A 25,805-nucleotide genomic window follows, 5' to 3' on the forward strand; every position below is an offset into this window, starting at 1 on the left:
CGTCTGCAAAACCCGATAAATACGGAATGAAAATTTGGTGGCTCTGCGGTTCTGAAACTTCTTATCCGTCGAACGGTACGTCGCACTTGGGAAAAGAAAGCAGCAAACGTACAGAAGGTTTAGCGGCTTATGTAGTAGAACCCTTACGTGAACCGTATTTACGTACAAACCAGAATATCACGTGTGACGATTATTTTCCTGATTACGCGTTGGCCACGTCCAATTAACCAAAGGACTTACGATTGTAAGCACGATTCTTAAAAATTAAAGATTTATCCCGGAAAATGTTCTACAAACGAAACGTCGCGAGGTAAATTCAACCGTTTTTGGATTTACCAAAAACTTCACTTTTTTATCCCACGTACCTAAGCCACTGTGTGTGTGTACTTTTATTATCTAAAGTGCACTATACACCGACAATTGACGGAAACAAACCAGAAATAATAACGAATTACAATAAAACAACTTTAGATCGACTTGTACGTGAATGTACATGGTAAAAAGAGAATCCAACAGAGGCTGTTTGCATTTTTCACGAATGGCATCGGCTGCTGTGGAGTAGCTTCCTTTATAGTTCGGACAAAAACTTATCCAAAATGGAATGAAAATAAGAATCACAAAAGAAGACCGTTTTTGATACAGGTTGCAGAAGTTTTAGTAAAACCGCATATCGCATATTCTTAGGCGAACAAACCGAAAACAGAAAAAGTCTGTCGAAAATGTTGTGGGCCATGTGCTGAACGAACGAGAATCTGCAGAATCTGTAGAAGCGAACTCTGCAAGTTATGCGGTTTTCGGTCTTGCAAAGAAGCGGAGATGTCACATTTGTCCCTCTAAGAAATCAAGGATTCAAAAACATTTTTGTTCCAAATGTAATAAATAGTTAAATTAAAATAATTAATGCTCATTAAAGGTTTTTCGAAGTTAAAAGTATGCGAGTTATTTATTTCCCCTCATAAATGGTATGTGTCTATTGGACACATAACATCCGTTTGCGTTATGAACTTCAGGTAACCGGAGTAAGGTTAATGTTAATGATACTTTTAGAATTATCACATGAAAACCTGTTAGATGTGTTTACAAATCCTCATAATGTACCTTCTACTTTCCTCATTTACGAAGGTTTGATAAGGACGGAAGGACAGAAAAGAATGAAAGATACAATTTTTTTTCAAAATTTTTTTAATAAATTGTAAAAACCTTCTGACGGTCAGATGTGGATGTCATGGTCCTTCCGGTTCCGGTTCCGAGCTGCCGTCAGAAGATTTCCCCGAGTCGCTATAAAAACAAAATGAACAATTCAATTAGTATAGAAATTCTCAACTCTGTAAAATGTATCGTAATTTCTTACCTGCTCGTTGCCACTTGCGAAATTTGGGACACAAACTGTCCCTTGCTTTCTGGACTTGGAAACTTTAGAGTTAACCTCGGGATTTGAACAAAGGTCAATTCCAATAAAACGGTGTCTACACCAACCTCATCATCATAATTGATGATACTATTTTGAGTTAAAAACAGGTTTATTACCTCGGGAGATGTTATCAACACTTTATCGTCAGTAATTTCTAAATCCACGGGGTAATAACCCTGTCCGGTGTTAGCATATACGTTATTGAAATTAACCATTGTCAAATTTTTTTTTTCCCGTCGATTCTTATAAACTTTTTGGAGTTCTTCTATGGCGCTCCGCAGCATCTAGAAAATATGAAAACAGACAAAACAGTTAACATTTCGCCTTTGTATGCAACGAACTAACAACTATATTCGTGTAATAATTTAAATTGGTAATTCAAGATTCTTTAACTTTAACACCTCACTCCATAGGCCTACTGTTATTGTAATATCCATCAGTTAAGAAACGTATTAATTGAATACTACTTTAAACTCGTTTCTAATAATGCACGTACACAGTTTGCAAAATTATAAAAGAAACATCGCTCTAAATTGATGTTTCATTTCTGTTCAACAGAAGATTCTAGAGTGTCCAATTTCTCAACCAATTCATTCACTATATCTATATACAGTTTTAGAAGTAAGTTTATTATCATTGAATGCTAAAATATTAGATATCTATATGAACTTTACTGAACTCCTGAAGACCAAATGCTACTAACGCAGTCCTGAGTTGACATTACTTATTTGCCAAGTAATGGGAGCTTAACACAATGTCTATTCAAAATACACGTAACTTGGGAAAAAATGGAAACATTTGGGAGCAATTGAGAATAAAAATATTACCTATCAGTAAGAATAAATATTAATAATTGAGAAAGAACAAGTGCTGAATGATCGAGTTCTATAAATAGGCCAATTGATATAAATTAAAAATGAAAGAAAGAGAAGATAAAGTGGGAATAGAATATTCAAACCACCGAGGAAGCAGCAATCTGATTTACAAACATTAAAGAATAGCTACAAATCTCCTTCACGAGCCGCTAAAATTAATGTACCAAAGAATAATAACGAAATTACACAAATGAGAAAACGTAAAAATATTTAATCGATTATTCAAGTCTCTTAATGATCGACATTTCTTCAGCGGCTCTTGAAATTTAACTTAATTTTGAATAGTTTCAATGTTTTTAATTACACACGTCGTGCTTGCTCCAGAGGAGATATGTAAATTTAAAGTAAATCGTCCATAATCATCTCGGGGTGATAAATTAACTACTCCTTTTTGATTATTATTAACTTTTAAATATTTTACTACAGTTTTAGGATTAATTTTATATTTTTCACAAAAGATAGAACGAAAGATAGAATTAGATAAAAAATTATAAGATGCTAAAACTTTAATAAATTCGTCAGGCGTAATCGACCTTGACATTTTTTAAAATTTATTTAAATTATTTTTAAGTCATCGTAAAATATTGTACTGTGGGGTATTGAATCGAAATGTAAGGTAAAGTGTTGTATAGGATTCAGGCAGCGAATTATAGTAATATAGCACGGTATTGAGGAATGGTCCCGTGGCGGCGAATAGTAAAGTATCGCATTGAATGGCATCGCGTGGTAACGTTTAAAAAATAAATCAAATGACTGACCCCCGGTGAAAGTGAATTAATAGGATTATATTGTAACTCAATAACCAACATACCTGAATTACAAGAATTCCTCGAAGAATCGGGTTATAATAATCAAAACTATCAATAATGGTGCTAACCCGGCGTTACGTACATGGGGTTTAAAAAACCCCAGCCCCCGAATGTTGCTCTGGAAATAAACCAAACGTGAACACGTGCGCTTGTCCGTCCTAACAACGTCCCCGATAAGTAGACGCCATCGAATTCAGACGTTACCTCGGTACTTACTACGGCAGACAGTGAGGTGAAGTACGTGCAATTTAAATGCTCTGGGGTGTGGCACACCCCATCGACGTACCGACGTCTGCGATTTTGGAATATTAAGTAATTGTTATTGTGGACTTATTTGGACCCTAGGAGTTTATCTTTAACATTTTTTTAACTAAAACAATACGTTGAACTAATAACGAACAGGAGCAGAAAAGGCTCCGAGCTTTATGGGCTGAAGTTCGAAGCGGTGAAGACGCGATAGAATCGGGAAGCGAAGACGACATCGATCCTATCTCTGAAAGCGAGCACAACACCGAGTCGGAGCTGGATATTTCGATAGAAGATGAACTTGACTTAGAAGGAGAATCGACAGAAAGCGCTATTCAGAATGAGACGGAAGACGAAAAGACTGATGTATTTTGGAAAAGATGGATCGAAATGGAACGAAGCGTTAAATCGACGTGTTAGAACAGGGCAGAAAATATTATCACCCGTTTGCCAGGTGTCAAACGATATGCAAAAAATGCTAAAAGCGTTCTCTAGATTGTTGGCGACTATTTTTCGATCCCCAAACGATCGAGGACGCGGTGCGCTGGACCAACGTTAAAATTCAGCAAAAATCAAATTCATTGCGAAAATTAGCGGCATATCTGGAATAAAAGCATTTACCGGACTTCTTTATTTATATTATAGGAATGTTTCGTTCCGATCGTCAGAATTTGAGAGACTCGTGACAAACGGATGGAATTGGAGTCGATTTATTCCGTAATACGATGTTAACGAATCGTTTTCAATTTTTGATGACCTGTCTTCGATTCGATTCGATTCGATTCGATAACATCGAGAATCGTAAAGATAGATCAGCGGTCGACAAATTAGCTGCTGTCCGAGGAATTCTGGAGAAGTTTATCAAAAATTGCCGAGAGTCCTCTGCACACCTTCGCAATATGTGACGATTGTGGGATTGAAATGTGGCGTTAAAGCGCAAGCCTTAGTCGATGCCCGTTCTTACTACGTTTCAAATATGAAAATTTATCCGGGAAAACGGCCAGAAGGGCCCTACCAGCTCAGTAACTCTGCAATTGATATTGTGGAGATTTCTGGTTCCGAATGAAACGTAACATTTGACGACTGGTACACAAGCCGTGAGTTGACGATAAAATAACTGAAAGAACACAAACTTGCCTCAGTAGGTACGCCGAAGAACAATAAACGATGCATTCCACCACAATTCGTATCAGTCAAGAACGGAGAACCAAAGACGTCTTCGTTCGGCTTTCAAAAATATATAACACTTTTGTCGTGTGTGCCAAGAAAGTATAAAAATGTCCCGCTCGTGTCTGCGATGCATCGTGATGCAGCAATTGATGAGACGACTGGAGAGAAGAATTAACATAAGAAATTATGAGCTTCCGCAACTTCACTAAAAGTGGAGCAGATGTAGTGGATGAACTCTCTGCGTGCTACAACGTATCGAGAAATTCACGAAGATGACCCCTTACGATCGTGTTTTCTGTCTTTAACACAGCTGCCATAAATGCCCACACGGTGACGCACAGAGAAAACACGCAGGATTTTAAACTTGCCAGAAGATTGTTCGTTAAGATGTTGGGCTTAGAACTGGTCAGGGACTACATCACCGAAATAAAGAATAATCCAAGAATACCACGAAATATTCGCCAAAATATTAAAATGTTCGATGAGAGAAATCTTGAAATGGTGCCTGCCTGCCAAGATTCCAAAGATTACTGGAAGGTGTTTCTCAATATGTCCTAGAACCCGAGACCGCAAGACTAAATATTCACGTATCCATCGCAAATCATCACTGTGGCTGGAGCACGCTGTAATGACTTGCCAAAAGGGCATAAATTCGGGCAGCGAATAATTTTTCTTGTTATTGCTAATAATGCTGCATTTTTTGTGTTCCCTCACTGTTAAGTTTTAGCTCACAATTGTATTTACCGGGAGAAGATATTTATTTTATTTATTGTGAGTGTTTTGTTAAAATGTCGTTTCTCGTATGTGGAAAATTGTACATGTTTAGTTTATTATTTGTTTCTTCTTTTATACAGATTTTTTTAGTTCTTATTTTGTGTCGAAATGGTCAATAGATGGTGGCGAAAGACGAAAAACTTACAAAAAAAAATTGATAGAATGCAGTTTGACAAACCTCACATATGTAACGCTGGAAAAAAAATTCACCTGTGTAACGCCGAGTTAACATCCTAAAAGGTCTCCCAGATTCATATAAAGATATGATAATAAAATTTTTTAAAGCGTTGAAAAATACACGTATTACTAAAGAAATGTATAGACACTCCAATTTCAGAAAGCCAGAAATAATTGCTAAATCATTAGCCATAGAACAGGAATATAAAGAAATTATAACAAAACAAGCATTTAAACACAATGATAAAGGTGGTATAGACGAATTGAACGAAATGTTTGGTACGATGATACGATGATAGAAATAAAAAACAATCAGAAGATAAATAGAGATATGAAGAAAACTTTAAAAGATATAAAATCTCAAGACGATTTTAAACGCATATTTGAGAAGAAAGATATTAATGAATATTCTAAAAAAGAACGATTAGAAATGAAAAAAGGGTAGTAAAAAAGGGCCAATATTTAAAGGTATGGAAAAAAATTTAAATTGTTAATATTCCTGAAGGGAACAATATTATCAATGGAAAAATAAAGTGAAATAATTCTACCCCATCGTCAATTTCTAAGATTTCTAATGAAATTACTTATCAATCAATTAAATATTTAAATATAGCCGACATTGCTACCAACGATCAAAGTTTATTTTACAGCGTACATGAATAATTGTGATATTTTCATACAACAAAATGTCAAGGTACTTAATGCAATTTTATTCATAATCCTAATTTATATTAAATTTCTCAATTGAAAAAATATTAAAAATAAATAAATGAATCATGTTGTTCAACTCAGATCGTTGAGTGTCCGATGAACCTAAGCGCGTGCGCTGAATTTCAAAGAAGAGTGAAAGGTCTATCAGGATATTCTGCAACCGATGAGTTCGAAAGAGTTATGATTAGAAATATGAATGCTCAATTTGAATAATATGAGAATAAAATGATAACTTTGGCTAAATTAGGTTTATTGAAAATATCTCTTCCTAAATAAAGGGACGATATTCGGCGTTCTGTTCGTTTACTATTTAAACATCCAGATGATCCAGATTTATAAGTGCAAAAATCCTGATAGAAGATGTAAATAATGTAAATTCTATAGAAATTGTGAGCGTTTGCTACGTGAATGTGGTAGATGTTATACTAAAACGCATCATCAAAGACGCTTGCAATCAGATTAACATAAAAAGGGAATAGGTGTCTATTGGAATTATTTTTTTTATAACAAATTGATCGTCTTAAAATGGAAGAACGTTTAAATGAATACACATTAAAAGATTTATATGCTTTTGCTAAAAACTAGGTGTAAAATATGTGAAGATTACACTAAAGATGAGTTAATAGGAAAAATGATAAAACAGTTTGAAAAAAAGAAAGAGAAAATGAGAAAATAAATAAATTTTTCCGTGTGATCGGGATATAATGGCAGAACTAAGGAAAGGAAGAATAATGAAGAAAAAATGTAAGGAATGTGGTGAATATATTCGTTTAGGCCAGCGCTTCTTAGAGTCTGCCTAACAATAGTGACTATCTCAATAGGCACCCACGGAGTAATCCACTTATGCCGGTTGAGTTTTTCGAAGGACCAAATGGTCTACCGTCACTTAAGGAAGTAGGGTTTTACGAGTTTTCCAGTTCGCAAAAACACCGTCTCACAACTAATCATTTAATAGTACTTACTTCGTATAAATTCACAATCGCGAATACGGTCGGAAGTACTGTGCACGCGAGATCTGAGAATTAGGTCGAGGGTACGCGAAATATTGCTAGAGCTGTTTGTTTTGGAGTGCTTGAGAAGCGACCAATAGGCCCTGAGTTATGAGAGAGAGAGAGAGAGAGAGAGAGAGAGAGAGAGAGAGAGAGAGAGAGAGAGAGAGAGAGAGAGAGAGAGAGAGAGAGAGAGAGAGAGAGAGAGAGAGAGAGAGAGAGAGAGAGAGAGAGAGAGAGAGAGAGAGAGAGAGAGAGAGAGAGAGAGAGAGAGAGAGGGAGAGAGAGAGAGAGAGGGGGGGGGAGAGAGAGAGAGAGAGGGGGGAGGTAGGGAGGGAGGGAGGGAGGGAGGGAGGGAGGGAGGGAGAGAGAGAGAGAGAGAGAGAGAGAGAGAGAGAGAGAGAGAGAGAGAGAGAGAGAGAGAGAGAGTCCAACTGCACTCTTTGAGGTCTTTGATCGTACTGTGCACCAAATCTCGCCCCGGAGGAGTCTCGAGGACTTCCCCACTTCTTAGGGCTGCATGAATTGGTGGGAGAAACGCCGCTTTTGAGTCTATTTTAAATTACACCAACGCCGCCACCCTCTAATTTGGGTGCCGCTTCGTGCCATAGTTATGACGGGGAATTCCGAATGGGTTTATTGGAGGTCGGCGTGGTTCCAATCCTGGGCCACAACTCCGAGCCGCAAAGAACCAGATAACCGGAACGTATAGTCCTCATCTTAATTTACGGCACGTAACGGTGGGTCGAGGACGTCTCTTTTTTATTGGGGCGCAGCAATACAATTGGAAGCCCGACGGTTTCGACCTTTTTACGTTGGGAAATTCCAACAATGTTAGAAAAGATCAAACGCTATTGCACAAATTAAATAAATTTAAATTACCACAGTTATATAATATTGCCAAAGAACAAAAAATAAAATACGTTACAAGATAGAAAAATGCCGAGCTGACAGAACGTATCGTCAGGCAACATGAAAAACATAAGAAAGAAGAAGAAAACAAGAAATTGAATGATTTATTTCCGCTTGACATAGATATGGTAGTACCCCCAAAGAAGAAAAGAATAAAAGAAATAAAATGTGATGTTTGTGGAAAGTATGTTAAAGAAACTAGGCTCCGGCCATTCATAAAGTAAAACATAATCCTGAACCTGATTTTATTTTAGTTGAAGTTGCTTTTAAAGGTGAGTTATTAACCTACCGACGTAACAATAAAGAAGGCAATGCTGGCACATCTTACTAATGTGGACTCGATTAAAGATAAAGCGAATAATCTTATTAAAAACGCTTTGGATGTGCGTAATGATATTAGAATTAATTTAGAATTGGAACGTGATTTTAAAAATTTAGAACAAGAAATGACACACGAGTTTCAACTACCCAATGGAATAAGTGGAGAAAATTGGGATGAAAATTACTGGGATGCTCCAAGAAATTTATTTATATCCAGATGTGACGAATTAGAAGCCAAAGGATCGGGCTGGGCTCTGAGCGGAATAGATAATTTAAGAATTAATATTAATAAGTGTAAACCGTCAACAAGAGTTCATCGTTATTGTCGGATTAAAAGTTTCAGTCGATTATTAAATAACCGACTAGAAATTGATGGACATAAAAAATATTTCTGTAGAAGATGTTAAAACTATAATGCTAGAATTGAAGAAGCTGTTGAAAAAACACCAACTAATATGTAATAATAAGGAAATCTGTTTGCCTAAATGTAAAGTAGAAAAGAAATTAAACCGATAATATCGTTTAAAAATGTTCAGAGAATGCTTAGACACCCGTGTGTGATTTATTATGATTTTGAATCAATCTTAAAGCCAATTCAGACGTGCAAACCAAATCCAAAAAAAATCATATACTCAGAAGACTCAGCTACGTATTCCTTGCAGTTATGGACTTTGTATAAAGAGTGTCCATGGAAATATCCAAAATCCTTTAGAAATTTATAGAGGAAAAAATGCCGATAAACAAAGATTTATGGAACGAATCACAGAACGTGCGAAAACAATATATAAATTATTAAAGGAAAATAAAACTGATAATGACAGATGTAGATCTAAAAGGGCATAGAAAAGCAAAGGAATGCTATCTATGCAGGCAAATATGAATTTGCAGCATGCAGAAATTGCAACTTGAAATACAAACGATGAAACGTTATTCGTTCCAATTCAACTTCATAATTTGAGTTGATATGATTCTCATTTGCTTATTAAGAACTTGGATGAGGATAAAAGTAATCCGAAGCTAATTCCAGATAACGAAAAGAAATACATTTCATTCGGTACAGTGTTAAGAGAATGGACGACGGTAGCTATGTTGAATTAAGATTTATAGATTCATTCAGGTTCCTAGCGAGTCATTTAGGCATTCTGTCATCTAACTTGGAACATAAACAGTTGAGAGAAACGAATAAAATACGAAAAAATATACGAAGGATACACAGCTGCAAGCATTGTTTAGAAAACAAGGGCCAAAGATAATTAGAAAAGGCATATATTGTCATGAATATATAGACTCATTTGAAAGATTTGAAGAAACTTCTCTTCTTCCTATAGATAAATTTTACTTCTCACTAACGAAAGAAAATATAAGTTGGTCAGAGTATGATCGTGCTCAGTCTGGAAAGATTTTGAAATCGAGAATCTAGGCGAATGGCATGATCTATATCTAAAGTTAGATGTTTTACTTCTAGCAGATATATTTGAGAATTTTAGAGATTTGTGCCTGGAAAAATCGTATGGATTGGATTCTCTTTGGTATTATACTACACCAGCATTAGCTTGGGATTCTGTGTTAAAGTATAGTGATGTTAGTCTTGAGTCATTAACAGATTATGAGAAGTATTCGTTTTTCGAAAAAGGAATTTGTGGTGGAATATCTCAATGCAGTAATAGATGTCGGCGCCACCATAAATTTAGCGAATACCCCTAAGTAGACAAGCAGACAGACTTTTTGTGTTGGTAGGACCCTCTGTAATCGATCGGGGTTCTGGTTTTCTCGCTATTCTGTCGACCTAAAACATTCGTTATCATTCTTTATGGTATGACTTCCAGGAACCCCGGGAATAAGGGACACACTTGTTCTTAACGTGCAAGGGGGGCAAAACGGGGCCAGGGGACAAAAATGAAAATTGAGGAAGGAAGGGTAGTAATTATCGAGAGTTGAGATTGAGAGGTCTGGCCCCGGATTGTCACGTCTCTCATCCTTTGATTCGATTAACATACGGTCTACCTTTTGTGAAAGAGATCATTGGCATAAGACATTCATCACCATATACGGTAGCCAGTAAATATTCGTGAAAATATAAATTAGTGTAGTCTTAGTGACAATTCGTCCTTAGTAATAAATTAGTGGTATTAAGTGACTTTTACTAGTGTTTAATTTTTCGACTCATGGCTTCTGGAAACAACTCGCCTTCGGGCTCTCTGACATATATAAAGAAATAAAAACGCTCTTGCTTGCATTTTGATATCTAGTGCTGTGTTTTCATTGACACCCATTTTCCTATGAAAATCAAATAGTTTGAAATCTAAAATGTACAGTTTTAGAACAGAAACTCAGCTGCAAAGCAAAAGCTAAAAGGAATTAAGGAAGGTGTACTAAAGAAAGAAATGAGTTTCGATGACTACAAGAAAGCGCTCTTTGAACTTAAAGAGTATTTCCACGAACAAAAAGTAATCAGGAGTCATAAACGTGAAGTCTACACGGAAGAATTAAATAAAAAGTCGCTAAGTTGGAAAGGTGATAAAAGATGTCTAATTCCTGGACCAACAGATACATTGCCGCATTATCACAGACGGCCCGTCTACAGCTTCATAATACTTCAAGGAAGTTTTTAAGACACTCGAACTATGAGCGATAATCGAAACAAAATTTTAAGATACTTCATCAATAAGTCACATCAATTTTATTAAAAAATATCAAACGGTTTTTAAAAGAAAGGAAATGAGCCTAATTTATTAATAAAAGCAGTAATTTTTAAGATTTTTTAGAAAGAGCGATAGATAAGTGCCAGTTTAGTTCAAGCAGACTGGTCTCCACATTGAACACTTCAACATTGTTTACATGTTGTAGATTTAAAATCATTAAATATCATTTCCAAATAACGATCGCTTTGTTTAAATACATTATTTCTGACAGTATTGAAAAATGAAGTATATTTGAAGAAAATAGTAGTTTATTACACAAGACGATAAAATGAAATAAGAGTGAAAAATACACATAAGCCAATAAAATTATATCTGGAAGCTATGTTAGAAAATTATTGTGGAGTAGGGCTTTTTTTAATTTTTCATTAACTTATTAATATAATGGCCTTATATAATTTTAAAACTTTTGTTGTTGCTCCAATCGTTATGATCATTTCTCTAATCGTCACTATTGTTCCTCTAATTGTTAGCACAGTATCGTTCCTCACACCGTTGTTCGTTTAACGAATCGATTGTAATCGAAACGAAACCATACGAATCAGAAAGTTTAATTAAGAAGATTGAACAATTTAAAAGTGACGAACCTGTTTTTTTCGAATTTGTTAATTAATACATTTTATAGCAAAAATAAGTAAAACGTGTATGTGAGCTTTCATAAAGAAAGCCATATGGGGTTACATATCAACTTATTTAATGTAAATGCAAAAAACATGTTGTCCCATAATATTGTAACTTATCGTTGGACATGTGCGGAATGTCACAGGCACCTACTGGTGCCCCATTGTAAATTAGAAATGGACTAAACTTGTACTAGTCAAAATAGATCATTCGTGGTAAAGATAAAGGTCTGTTTATCATCTCGTCTAAAAACATATGGAGGTGCGAATAAGATGATTAAGGGATGTAAGCGTGGGAAGAATGTGAAAGTATGGTGACAGGCTTTTGGAAGGAGAGCAGATGCACCCGGGGTGACTCTCACGCATCAAAAAGGGATTCATTCGATTCCCGATTCTAGAGAAATAAAGAAGTACCGCATAAACTTGTGTTTTTGTTTCTCTACGAGTTAGGGGATTTCTGACATGTATATGTCGGAGATTTATTAGTTCTTAAGTTTGGGAACGTAACATTAGCAGTGATAATAAGATGAACGGCAGGTGGACAGAGTCATCTTGAAAATGAAGCACTGTCGAACGAGGTGACTACTACCGACGCAATTAAGTGGCCACATGTGGGCTTTTGTCCATGAGAAATCGGGACTGGCAGGTACTTCCCCCTTGGGTCTACCACCTGAACTAGCAAAAGATAAGACAAAAAGGAACAAAGAAGAGGCAGTTCAGAGGCAAAAGGGCAGGGAAGCGGTCGAGTAGTAGTGAATTTGTTGCTTTTGGCTTGCTACTTTTGTTTAAAAAAAAATACAAAACTGTTAACTATGGAGAACGTCTCTTATGTTACCCCGATATATACGAATATATATAATTGATATTAAAACATTTCTTAACAGTTCTTCATCTATGATTTTATAGTAATTTTTTGTCATTGACAATGGCTGTGTTATCGACTGTTTTTTCGTAAATTTTTGTCGATGTGGCGCTGGAAGGCTCGGTGGCTGAAGCTAAATATTCAAAACATCAATTACCAGTTTAACATTCTTTTATATTAACGTGCTAAACACTCGTTACCTCAGCGTACGGCAAACTTGTTTCAATTACCGATACTTGATAGGTGTAACAAATTTCTCGTCTTTCTTAATCTTTAAATAAATTAAATATGTATGTATAATCAAATAAGGCACCAGGACCGACTCACAGAGACGACACTAACACGATATCGGGTTTATAGGGTTTTCCGTGTATGTAAAGTAGACGGTTTGGGCGACCGTTACTGTTCCTGTTTAAACACGCTGAGAAGATCGGTATTCAAACTCGACAAAGAATCCGATCCAGATAATAAATGTGCGCCTTCTGATACACGGCCACTTTATTTATGTTAAACGCTGAGTTACACACTAATTATCACAACTAACTTACGGCGTGCCTTACCTCGAGATGGTTAAGGTTGAAGCGTCGAAAAAGAAAAAGGATACCTCAGGGGGTTGCCCTCCTTATATAGGGCTAATCACCCCTTTGACGTCTCCAGCTCCTGTCACCGGTGTGAGTGTGACAAGTGAGACCAACTTGTCAGCGTTCGCGGAGTCAAAGACCTCTCGAGTAGAGCACCACAACGGAATAAAAAAATAACCTACAAACATCTCATCGGCTGATATTACGTTTCCACGGACGGTCGCTTGATGTCTCTCGCTACCGGCACTTCTGCCGGTCTCAATTTTCCGGTTCCTTCGAAAACTCACAGATGGCGCTAGTATACTATTTCAAGCGGTAAGAATTAGAAGACACGTCAATGTGCAATTCTTGAGTAATTTTTTACAAACGTGAATGTTGAACGTTTTGCGCGGACATTAACGTTAGAGTTTGTTGACAAAGTGGAAGTAAACAGGAGTCCAGAACGTTTCATAGGATTTATGTTTTTAGGAATGTAATTTGAACAACAACCGTTACATAACAACAAGCAACAATGCAGTAGCAACAAGGGACTCGAACAACGTGGAGCAGTGCCATAATTTAACACTAGAGGCATTGATTTCACACTCAATTTGTTACGATCATAACGATGAACATGAGCAAAAATCGTAGTACCTGTAACATGTATAACACAACGAAAAGCGTATTGTAACGTTTAAAGAAAGTCCTGAAGCTAACTAAAAAAATAATAAAATAGAATCTTAAAAAGTTGTCGAAACATCGCAGGAGTAAAACGTTGGCCCTGAGTCACATCTTTTTTGTTAAAATGTGTCATTTAATCGAATTGCGCTAATGTTTTTTGAGGGATTTAAAGTGATACGGTATGCTTCGAAGGCACGTGTTAAATTTTGGTGGGTGTGGTGCTGTTTTTTGGCTCTTAATTGGGGGTGATAAATTGTTTGTTGTTGAAAATTGGGGGTAAGAAATAAATTGACGGTTTAAGGAGTGTGCATGTTTTTGACCGAAAGCGTGTGGTAAAATTTATTAGTTGAATATTTGTTTTTTCTTTTGAATTAAAAGACTTTTTATTGTTCCTCGATGCTCCTTAATCAATTTGCGCCGGAAGCAATGTTCTCATAAAATTATTATTAAGAGACTCATTTTTGCTTAACCCGTAACTACTACTGACGGGGTCAGAATGACCCAAAGACTAAACGTAATTGCTCGTACCCCCACTCTTTTCGCGCGATTTGGGTAAGATTTCTCGACTTTGTGCGTATTTTTCGGCCCCGATTAAGACGCTGTAAGGAGCACGTCAGTTTTCGAGACATTCGCGTTGCTGGGTTAATGTGACCACGGTATCGGTAATTGTTACGTGATATTTATTGGCATCTTCGCCGATTTGCGTTGGTACGTTTTGTGTTTTGTATCATTTACACGAAATATTTATTGCAAATATTTTGTGCAGATAATATACGCGAAAGATGAATAAATGTGTACCGGACGATCGGTTCGAAGCTCTTCTAGAAAGCGACGCTTTTTGGGAGGACACGAATGACATATTTGTTGACGAACCTGACGGTTGGGATAAGACGCCACAAACAAATGACGGTGGGGCAAATAGGAGTTCAATTGAAGCTGTCGACGGAGAATAAGATGCATTTAGGCGAATTCTACGGACTGCTGATCGAAGCGATTCGGAACAAGATGGCCAAATCCTCAGCGAACGTGATTCTCAAAGCGAGTTATCCGATAACGATGAATCCGACTCTAACGAAGATATTCCTTTATCAAACTTTGTTGCGTGGTCCGGCAAAGATGGGATGAAATGGTCGAAGCTCCCATCTATGCGTGGAAGGGCATTGGCTCATAACATCGTAAAAACTTCATCAGGTTTGATTGGAATTACAAAATCTACTCCTCTAAACTCACCAGAAGCAGCGTGAAATTTACTTATAAATAACGACCTTCTGGAGATCATTTGCAATGTTACCGACCGAAAGATAAATTAGACGCAAGCGAAATATGTATGGTACTTTTAAAAGACGTAGGGCCTCGCAAAGAAAATTCAAGCCGACCTTTGTCTAGGAAACTACAGTAATTGAACTGGGGGCATTTTTAGGACTACTTTACTTGCAAGGCCCGTTCAAATCTGGTCGCAAAGATCTAAAATCGATGTGGCCCACAGATGAAACAGGGAGAGAAATATTTCGAGCTACGATGAGCCTTGCGCGATTCTCATTCTTTACTTTCTTGTCTTCGATTTGACGACTCCCTTACCAGAAAAGAAAGAGTAAAATCTAATAAGCTTGCACCGATATCGGAAATATTCGACATATTTGTGTAAGTACAATGCACGTCAAATCTATGGCTCAGGTGATAATGTGACCTTGGATGAGATGTTGGTACCGTTTAGAGGTAAATGTGGTTTCCGAACGTACGTCCCAAGTAAACCGGCGAAGTACGGATTGAAGATACACATTCCAGCGGACTCAAAAATACATTATATGTCGAATGCAGAAGTCTATATTGGTGCAAAAGTTGAGGAACAGACTGCAATAGACAAACGATTTTCAGACCCATCACAAGTAGTTTTACGTCTGACTGAATATATGTACGCGAGCTTTCATAAAGAAAGTAACATAGGCTTGCATATCAATTCATTTAATGTAAGTGCAAAAAACACGTTGTCTCATAGTGTTATAGCTTATCCTTGGGCATATGCGGAATGTCACAGACACCTCCTCCTGGTATCCCATTGTATAATAAATTAGAAATGGACCGAACTTGTGCTAGTCAAAATAGATCGTTTGCGGTAAAAAATCATCTCGCCCAAAAACATGTGGAGGTGCGAAGAGGATGATTGAGGGATGCAAGCGTGGGAAGAATGTGGAAGGTGTGGTGGCAGTTTTTTGGAAGAGTGCAGAAAGATGCACACGGGGTGACTCCCACGCTTCTTAAAGGGAATTCATTCGATTCCCGATTCTAGAGAAATAAAGAAGTGTTACCTAAACTTGTGTTTTTGTTTCTCTACAAAAGGGTAACCTTCTGACGTGTATAAAAGGGACAAACCGAAATGTTACGGCTGACAATTGGAATTCTTCCGTAAAAATAGTAGAATCATCTTACATATGTAGGGACGCTAAAAAAAAGCGAACAAATACCGCCACAATTTCAACGCAACCGTATACGAGTGCCACAATCTTCACTATTTATTTTTACACCTTCGATGACCATGGTATCATACATTTAAAAAAAAAAACAAAAAAAAAGTCCGTGATACTAATTTCAAGTATGCACCGTGATTCTAAGATAAATAGAACATCGAAAAAACCTGATATCGTTGAATATTGTACAATAGCACAAAAGCAGGTGTTGACGCTCTTGATGAGAAATGAGCCAACTACTCTACTTCACGAAGAACAAGACGATGGCCCATGGCCATATTTTACACAATTGTAAACGTTGCTGGTCTAAATAGCTACATTCTATATAAGTGTTCTCCCGGAGATGATAAATTGTCATAATTTTTGAAAACAACTGGGAGTATCTCTGTGCAAACCATTAGTAACCAATAAACTCGGCAACACAAAGGTCCTTCATAGCCTCCAAGATTTGGGCTCTATAATTTTTAATGTGCCGAATTCAGCCGCATCCAAATCTATTCTAGACATCCCATCTTCAAAAAGGAAAAGGTGTGCCATATGTCCACGGTCAAAGGACCGAAAAACAAACCCAGTTTGTAACATTTGCCCACTATGCGTTGTTAAAATTTGTCCAAATTGCGTTGAATGGTTTTAATTGTTTTAAGTAATTCTAAAATATGTAACTTTCAAATTACCAACTCATAATAATCTAAGTTTTTTCGATTGATCATATTTTTCAGTAAATAATAAAGTGGGTCACGTAAACCCACGAGTAGCAGTTGCGTTTTGCCTTTGTGTAAATAGTAGTTGCGGGTGAAAATTATTGTTAAGTGGACATTTTTCGCATGAAAATGTTGTTATTTTCTGGATTATTTTAGCATTTTTTGTCGTTTTGTCTTAAAAATTCAAACCTTAAATTTGGGTGCGTTAGAAGTGTCACTTTGATACCTACTCGAATAATTCAAAGAAATAACAAATTAATTTATAATACTTTTACGATGAGTTTTTGATATTAACATGAATTATACAGGAGAGCGTTGACGTTCTCCCAGTCAATCTTGAAACTAAAACCAGATAACTTCAAATTGCAAGTGTGAAGTAAATTGAATCTCGACAACGAAACTGATTTGATAGTTTATGAAAAAACTGCTTTGCGGCAGTACCAAAACTAAGCTTCGATTGCGTCAGAAGGAAGGGAAATTTATTACTAATTTGTATACTTTGTCAGTATTAGGATAAGCATTAGATGTGAAAAATTATTGGAAATTCCTTTAGCGAAGTGTTTCTTTTCTTTCTTACCCTGCAGTTCCTAGTTCCATGGATATTTTATCAGTGCGCTGGGATCACGTCGATTTTATTTTCTGCTTCTCGATTTTGAATTTCGAAATGAAATAATATTTTTACTTCGAACACCAAATTTTAAGCCAATTTCCACACTTAATTATTGAAAACAAACAAAGACACGAACGGAGAACTCTCAAAAGCCGATAATTGACTTACGTCACTATTGTCATCCGCAACGTACAAAAAATTCACAGATGACGCCACAAGCAGAAAATCAATAAATCTACAGACGTTCACAATTCTGGTTCACAGATGGCGCTAGAAATAAAAAATTTATCTCTACCTCGATAGATATTCCCTTTGTTTTATTTAATAATAAAATATATTTTTGTCATTAAATGATACATTAAGCAAATATATTTCTTATTTCAAAAATAAATTCGTTGGAAAAAAGTTACGGTCGAGATGGTCGTTTCTGAACGTTAAAGAATTAACGTAGGCGGGAGAAAAAGACGAAATTATGAACAAAAGTCTGAGCGATGGTCAAGGTTTCGTTTCGTGATTTGGAATTGCGTATATGTACTTGGGTGAATTTAGCGAGGTCGTCCTGTATGGTTAAAATAAACCTATTATCGGACATTGTTAAAGGAAGAGGGCCTACTATATTTAGGGTTATTTTCTCGAAGGGGTTTTCGGAAGTTGTGGTTAGTTTGTGTCGTAAAACGAGTTCCTGAGAGGAAGAAACACTTAAATCTCGGACTGAGTTTATTAATCCACGAAGAATAACCGCCAGAATGAAAAAAGATCTAGTGTTCTGTTCAACTGCCGGGACCAGATTGCCCTCCATCCCGAGTTCCTTCCCTCTCCTCGACAACCGACATCGCTCCACAACTCCCAACGTAAGCGGGTACATCTGTTTACTTAATTTTCTTGGTTTTGCAGGAATCTTGTTGTTGTTGTTGTGTTGTGTTGATAACATTTGCACGGTTTGTTCGATCTTTTTCCTAACGAGTTAATTTTTTTGACGAGACTCACATTGCCTTATAAAATTCTTGATATCACTTTTCATATTTGTCCAATTGTAACACCGTTTAGTACGATCGTAAGTTTTATGGCAGCCTAAGTGACCTGACGAACGAATTGAATAGTTTTCCTCAAGAATGATCAGAATGAATTCTGTTAGGGGTGAAATAAGGACATCATGAAAAATGGTTATTTCTATTTCGGACTTTTTAAAGATGTACTTAAGCATTGTTCGTTTTTTTCCAATTTTTGATTTTTGCCAATTTCGGATTGATCTTTATGCAAAAGAAAAACCACTCTTAACGACAACACAGAAGCGCAACAGACTGAAATGGGCTAGAGAGCACAAAAACGGGACTCCAAACCGGTGAAATGGCGTAATTTGGTCTGATGAGTCGAAATTCTACGTTTGTGTCGGTGACAGTCGCAAGCGAGTTTTACGAACACCTTTCGAAGCTTACCGTAACGACTGTCTAGTTAAAAAATAGTGAAGTCTCCTGCCTCTATTATGGTTTGGGGATGCACGTCTGCGAGAGGTGTGGGTAGGTTACACTTCGTCGATGGTCACGTTAACGCGAAAAAATACAAGAAGATTCCCGAAAAGAGTCTGTTACCCCTACGTCGTCCCTACGTGCCAAACAACGGAAGGTAACTTTATCTTTCAACGAGACGGCGCACCGCGTCATACGGCACGAATAGTTAAATCGTGGCTTCAGGAGAATAATGTACCATTCCTAAAGTGGAAAGTGGACATCTTCTAGTCCAGATTTATCTCTATATCAATAGACACTCTTTGGCATAATGCGAAGAAAGCCAGCTCGTACAGTACAAGAATTAAAAATTAAATAATAATTGCGAGAAATTTGAATTAACATAACTTCAGATGAATGTGTAACAGTAGTAGGCACGATGTCGAAAAGAATTCAAGCTGTAGATGCCGATAAAAGCGGTGTTGCGCAATACTAACTATTATGACCCACGAGTTGAGTTGCATTTTTAGTTGGATATTTGTCGTTAATTGTAAATGTGGAATAAAATACTTTGATTTTGTAACTCGACGACCTGTCTTTCGTTATAGTCAAAGCAAATGTACAGAAATATTCGCCCGGCCGAACTATTATGAGCCTGGGCTCGCATGTTGAATTTCCCGCCACATAAATAGGGGCGAAAATGCTTTACGGCCCAAATTATGGCAGGGAGCGCCTTTTCTATCTTGCCATAGTTGGATTCGCTTTTGTTTAAGCTGCGACTAGAGTCGGCCATCGGGAGATCGTGACTGACTTTATCCTGGGATAGAACGGCGCCAATAGCTAGATCGCTGGCATCGGTTCGAAGGTTAAAAGGGGTAAAGAAATCGGAAAACCGATAGATTGGTTCCTCAATTAGAATCTGCTTCAGTCGATTCGATGCTTTCTGCTGTAGGGTAGTCCAGATGGAATCGGTGTCCTTTTTAAGAATTTTTGAGAGAGGTCGAGTCAGTTCGCTAAAATTGGAAATTAATCTGCGATAATAGCTTGCCAGGCCTAGAAAAGCTCGGATTTCCTTTACGTTTTTTCGAATGGGATAATTTTTGATAGCTTGAATTTTGTCAGGGTCAGACTTTACACCAGTTTCAGTTATTAGGTGTCCCAAGTGCATGACTTCCTTACGGAGAAACTCACGTTTTTCGGGTTGTAGTTCGAGGCTGTGGCGGGACAAACGTTCGAAGACTTCTTTTAGACGAGGATTACGAGTAGCGAGATCTCCAGCGTGGATAACGATGTCGTCAAGGTAGACGAAACAGCGATAATTTTGGATACCGGCGAGGGCGGAATTCATAAGCCTTCGAAAGGTAGAAGGGGCATTTCGCAGACCAAATGGCACGCGTTTAAATTGATAGCGTTCGGAAGAGACAGAAAATTCGGTTTTCGGTGCATCGTCCGGATGCATCTTGACTTGATGGCATCCTGATGCTAAGTCAAGAGTTGTAAAATATTTAGAGTGACCCAATTGGTCAAACATTTCTGTGACGTTCGGAAGCGGAAAAGAGTCACCGATGCTAATGTCATTTAGCTTTCGGTAGTCGCTTACTAATCGCCACTTCTTTTTCCCGTTCTTCTGAAGATTCTCGTGGGACTACCCAGATAGGAGAATTCAATTACGTCTCGTTCTGGCATTTGTTGGATTTGTTCGTGGACTTCGGTTTTGTGAACTTCGGGGTAGCGGTAAGTTTCGACATTTACTGGAATGTCGGATTTAGTAGATATCTTATGCATTATTAAGTCGGTGCAAGATAACAAATCGCCTTCTAGATAAAATATGTGATTATGTTCGTGACGTAGTTCAATGAGAGATGCTTTTTCTTCGTCGTTTAGATGGTCAGTGCGTGAGCACGTTGAGATTTCGATTAGACGATTTGGATCGAAGTTTTTAACGTTAAAGTTGATTCGACAATGAGGATATTCGCGTTAGTCTGAGAGTTTTCTTCTGTTTCGATTTCTTCAACACTGAATTTGAGTTGTGAGATTTCCATAAGTTTTTCGGCGATATTTATTATTGAAATGAGGGCTTGATTATCGCTATCGATTGAAACTTTCGCGTGGAAATACACCGTCGGCGATTTTGGATTTTGGAAGAATTCCTTCGCGATTTGGAGGAGTGTTCGAGACGTCTATTTCGACTATGCGTTCGCATCTTGCGGGAATAGTGATCGAGTGTGTGTTACATTCGGATACAGGAGCATTCGATTCGAAGGAGAGACGTGGAAAATTGGGAGCTGGTCACAATTAAATAGCATTTGGTCGGACTCATAGTCAATAATGGCCACATTTGCTATTTCTTTATTTCTTTTTCGTAAAATTCCTTCAGATAAATTGAACAAAGCATTTGTGATATCTGAGTAGTATTCGTATTCACAGAAGGCGAGTTAATTTTAAAAATGGGTCGTAAATGTTCTGAAGTTCCTGGTCATTTAAGAACGTTAATTATAAAATTAAACGACGAACGAAAATCGCAATGTAAAATAGCCAAATTTGTTGGCAGATACAGATCAACGGAATCAACGGGAAATGAGCCTTGACCGAACGCAGGAAACGAGAAATTATTAGAACAGTGATGATAAATCCGAGAGTTACGGCCACAGATTTCACAAAAAGCGTTGGACATCACTACGGACTAGTTGTACATGTTGCAACAATAAGAAAATGATTAAGAAACAATGGTTTGAGGTAGTCGAGTAGTTGAGGTACGAAAAAACCGTTCGTTAATGAAGTGAACAGAATTGCCCCGGTCGGGAATTTGCCCAAATGTAGCAGTCCGAAGAATTTTTAGAAAAACGTTATACATATTTACGGACAAGACTAAAATTGAGCTATTCGAAAAGCCAAAAAAAGTTTTGGCGTACAGAAAACGAGGAAAATCTTATAAACCTAAAAATATAATTCCAACAGCGAAACACGGAGGTGGTTCTATTATTATTTGGGGGTGCACGTCTTCGTACGGGAAGGGTCGACTTCGTTTTATTGACGGGATTATGAATCGCTTCGTCTATTTAGACACCCTTAAGACACCCTTAATTTACACGAAAGCGCAAATCATACGGAAATTTTAGATAAATACGTTTTCCAACAAGACAATGACCACAAACACAAAGCTCGGATAATTAGAGAGTGGTTATTGTGTGATACACCAAAAGTGTTGGAAACGCCACCTTAGTGACTGGACATAAATCCCACAGAACATTTATGATCAGAACCGAAAAAAAGGGTAAAGAAACATCAAATATCTAATAAAGAGGAGCTAAAAACCAGATGAATGGGCTGGAAGAATGGGCAAAAATGGCGGTGGGAGTAGTCAGAAAATTAGTTGAGTCAATGCTTAACAGGTTGAGAGAAGTTATAAAATCAAGGATCAAAGGATATCCTACACGATACCGAATTACAATACATTTCGCACAAATATGACAGTGGACGAATAATTTTTCTCCTCTGGTTTTTGGTTTTTAGGAATTTATTATTTATTTTTGAAAGATATTGCTCATATTTCATTTGCATATTCGAGATACAAACGATACATTTTCGTTTATGAAATAAAGCTAATATAAATTTAAGTAATTTGGATTTCATTCCAATTTTTTAAATATTCTGCTAGCGGACAAATAATTAATCTCGCGACTGTATGCGGCTGACTACATAGAAACGTGAGAAGGTTGAGGAGTGTTGTATTTTTTTAAAACAGTTAAATCGACTTACCCAAAAATTCTCTACCCGTTGCACGTGGCACTTGATGGAGGCGACGTCGAAATGAAATGAAATATTCGCCGTATTCCTATTTTTATATAGGGCCCTGAACTTTTTTGCCCAATTCCGTTCGGCATAAAAAAATCTAAGAATCAAATAAACGCACTGGGTTGCCTCTTTGAGAGCCGTTTTCTCAAATCAATACCTACGAGGGGAGAACACGAATTTGAAGATATGAGTACCCTATTAATATGTTACCTGAGTAAAAAGATGGAATACAACACTCGATCATTCGAGAGAAAAAAGGCATTAAAGGTGCGCTATCCGTTTTAAATACTTGCGTGTTTGTAACGTTTAGCGGCGATCGGCGTGGCGCGGTGGGTAAAGTAATCGCCCGATGCGTCGTCGTCTTGGGTTCGATTCCTCCCTCCGTACGTTTTTTTTATTTTATTTTTTTCATTTTAATGTTGTTTAATTATCAATAAAATATTCGAATAATTACTTAAAAATATATATTGATTCGAAATTGGCGCGTTAACCATTTTTTCATTTAATCATAAAAATATCTGTCTATAAATACCCTTTGAGGTTCAGGTAAAATCGCATCATTTAGGAAAACTTTAAAACATTTACGAAACTATAAGACTTACAGTGCTTATAGAATTGCAACTTGAATATAAATTTATTTTACGTCATTCGTTTATAACTATTTTAGAACGATCTTTATTATGAGATTTATCATAAAAACAATTGAAATTTAATATAAATGTTTCCTGCACGTTGCACATAACACGATGAACGATATACTTTGACACTCACAATTTTTGTTAGTTTTAAATGTGAACTCTGTATTTTTTCCTTGTACAATAACTAAAAAAATTCTATATAATAGTAGGGTACTCTATATTCTTAAAATTTAATTCAAATACGTGACCCCAAACTCGCGTTCTCCCCTTGTTACAGGTTTTACACACCTCACTATTTCCGGATTAAGTAAGTTCTTAAGTAATATGCATGACAAGGACACCGGCACGTATAGACCATAGGGAGTGTTGTTTTTGTGTGATAATTTTCATACAATAGTGTAGGTCAAGGCTCTCTTCAGAATCATTTCATCTGGATTAACCAAAGAATGATAATCACTATTAGGTACTTTGTCCAATACTGAAATGCCAATCTCGAGGTTAATGAGGCAACACAGGCAAGGACATAACTGTAGTGTGCTAGGTTGGAATAACTATACGCGAGGCAAAAATATAACATTTTATTAACTTCTCGATGATACAAGAGCGAAAGTGAGGAGCAAAGACCCTTTTGGTGTAAGTGTAAGTGTAAGTGTCTGAGAAGACGTCAAAAACGTTTCTACTAGTTCTGATTTTTCGGTGTAGACTTCCCCTTTATACGTATACCTATAGATATGATACATATATGGACATGGTTAAAGTACACTGATGAGGGTAGTTTGAACTTTAAACAATACTGAGGCCTTTGGTTTGAGTTCATTACAATTTTGTGAATTTAGCTATGTCAGACAAAGAAATTGTGTTTCTAAATAAATATACATTTTAATTAGGTCGTAACATTGCCCTTAGGTTTCCACGAAAAAGCAATACAAATAATGTAAGAGGAAAACATATAGACGTAACCCGGGGTTCATTACATAACGATTTTTTTCTTTATCTGTATATCTCGAGCTAGGTTGGAAACTCACTCGACTCACCAGCTCCTATCCATAATGAGGGTTCTCTCGTCACTTGTAACTTATTCACGTTGACCTTGTCATTTGCAGAGTCAACGTGTTAAAATGCTAATTCCGAAAACCTCTTAAGTTTTACTTTTTAACTTATCTAATCAATCAAAAAACATTACCCAAGTTAATAATCAACTCTTTGCAAAACTGCTGTTGTGCCGCTGTTATTTTGCACACCACTGTATGTGTACATCTCTGTTTGATCTTTCTAAAATTAATGGAAACTATGGAGTTTGGTCAGGTTATAAAATCCATTAAAAAAAAAATAGGATAAAGTTGATGAAAACATTGCACTTCTAAATAATGTACAAAACAAAGAAAGACTTCGCTAAGTCATTGCGAGAAAAATCACCGTGTAAAGTCTACAGGTCGTAGAACATTTGATCCAAAAAATAATACAGATTTAAATAAACGCGATGAGATTCTATTTAATTTTGATGTGATTGAAAAATCAATCAATTTTCGGAGAAGTTATCTATATACAGGGTGTCTGAGATAAGGAGATTTTCGAGGTAGAAAACTATTTATAGTAGGCCTTGGTCGGATGAGTTAGAAAACAATTTTTGCAGCATAAATATAGTTTTTTATTCTCCATGTTTTGAGCCTCGGTTCTTTGAAATCGAGTTATAAATGTAAAAGTTACAGGGGTGTTTCCATCTTAAATGGGTCACACTGTATATGTTATTTGTGACCGTAGGGGTATGACAAACGGTACGATAAACTACTGTCAAAGGTGTTCCCGTGTTCGTTTCGCAAGTTCCCATTACAGATGTACTCGTATAACACTTTATGGTTTAATTCCGTTTTAGTTTTTCTCCGGCCTTAATCGAGAAAATTTCTATTATGGACCTGTACGTAGTTTTTTAATTTTTAAAAATAAACAATTAGCTATATCAATTAACAGTGTATGTCATTTGGGTGTTTAATAATAATCTAATGATTGAATTGATGCACTATTTTAATAGAGTACACAAAGAGCAAACAAATTAAAATTAACAGAAGTTTCTAAAAATTGAACGAAAACGAATAAAACAACTGAATTTAGAGGAATATATCCGAAAAAATTGCCATTATTTTCCAAGCATAAATAGCACCTTGAAACTGTCGATTCTAACGCCGTGGTCAACATTTGTGAAGTAACACCGGTAAATGCGTGCAGAACTAACCCCTTCGGTTTCTGTGCTGTAGCAAAATTTTGCTGATAAACTTAATTCTTAACGAGCCCCCATACGAAGAAATCAAGCGAGGTGATATCAGGTGAACTATTAAA

The 25,805-nt window shown here is 36.8% G+C and overlaps 1 long non-coding RNA gene and 1 pseudogene across 1 annotated transcript; one reads left to right on the forward strand and one right to left on the reverse strand.

Annotated features, from left to right (window-relative positions):
* Positions 1 to 1,174: 1,174 nt before the first annotated feature.
* LOC136418543 (uncharacterized) lies at positions 1,175 to 17,730 on the reverse strand. The gene is made up of 3 exons (XR_010752934.1): positions 17,561 to 17,730; positions 1,352 to 1,695; positions 1,175 to 1,278 (listed from the first exon to the last, which is right to left on the reverse strand). It is a non-coding gene; the product is annotated as an uncharacterized lncRNA (long non-coding RNA).
* LOC136418541 (piggyBac transposable element-derived protein 4-like) lies at positions 14,600 to 16,577 on the forward strand (annotated as a pseudogene).
* Positions 17,731 to 25,805: the final 8,075 nt, after the last annotated feature.

The sequence above is a fragment of the Euwallacea similis genome, chromosome 35, assembly GCF_039881205.1.
Source record: "Euwallacea similis isolate ESF13 chromosome 35, ESF131.1, whole genome shotgun sequence".
In the NCBI taxonomy this organism is placed as follows: domain Eukaryota; kingdom Metazoa; phylum Arthropoda; class Insecta; order Coleoptera; family Curculionidae; genus Euwallacea; species Euwallacea similis.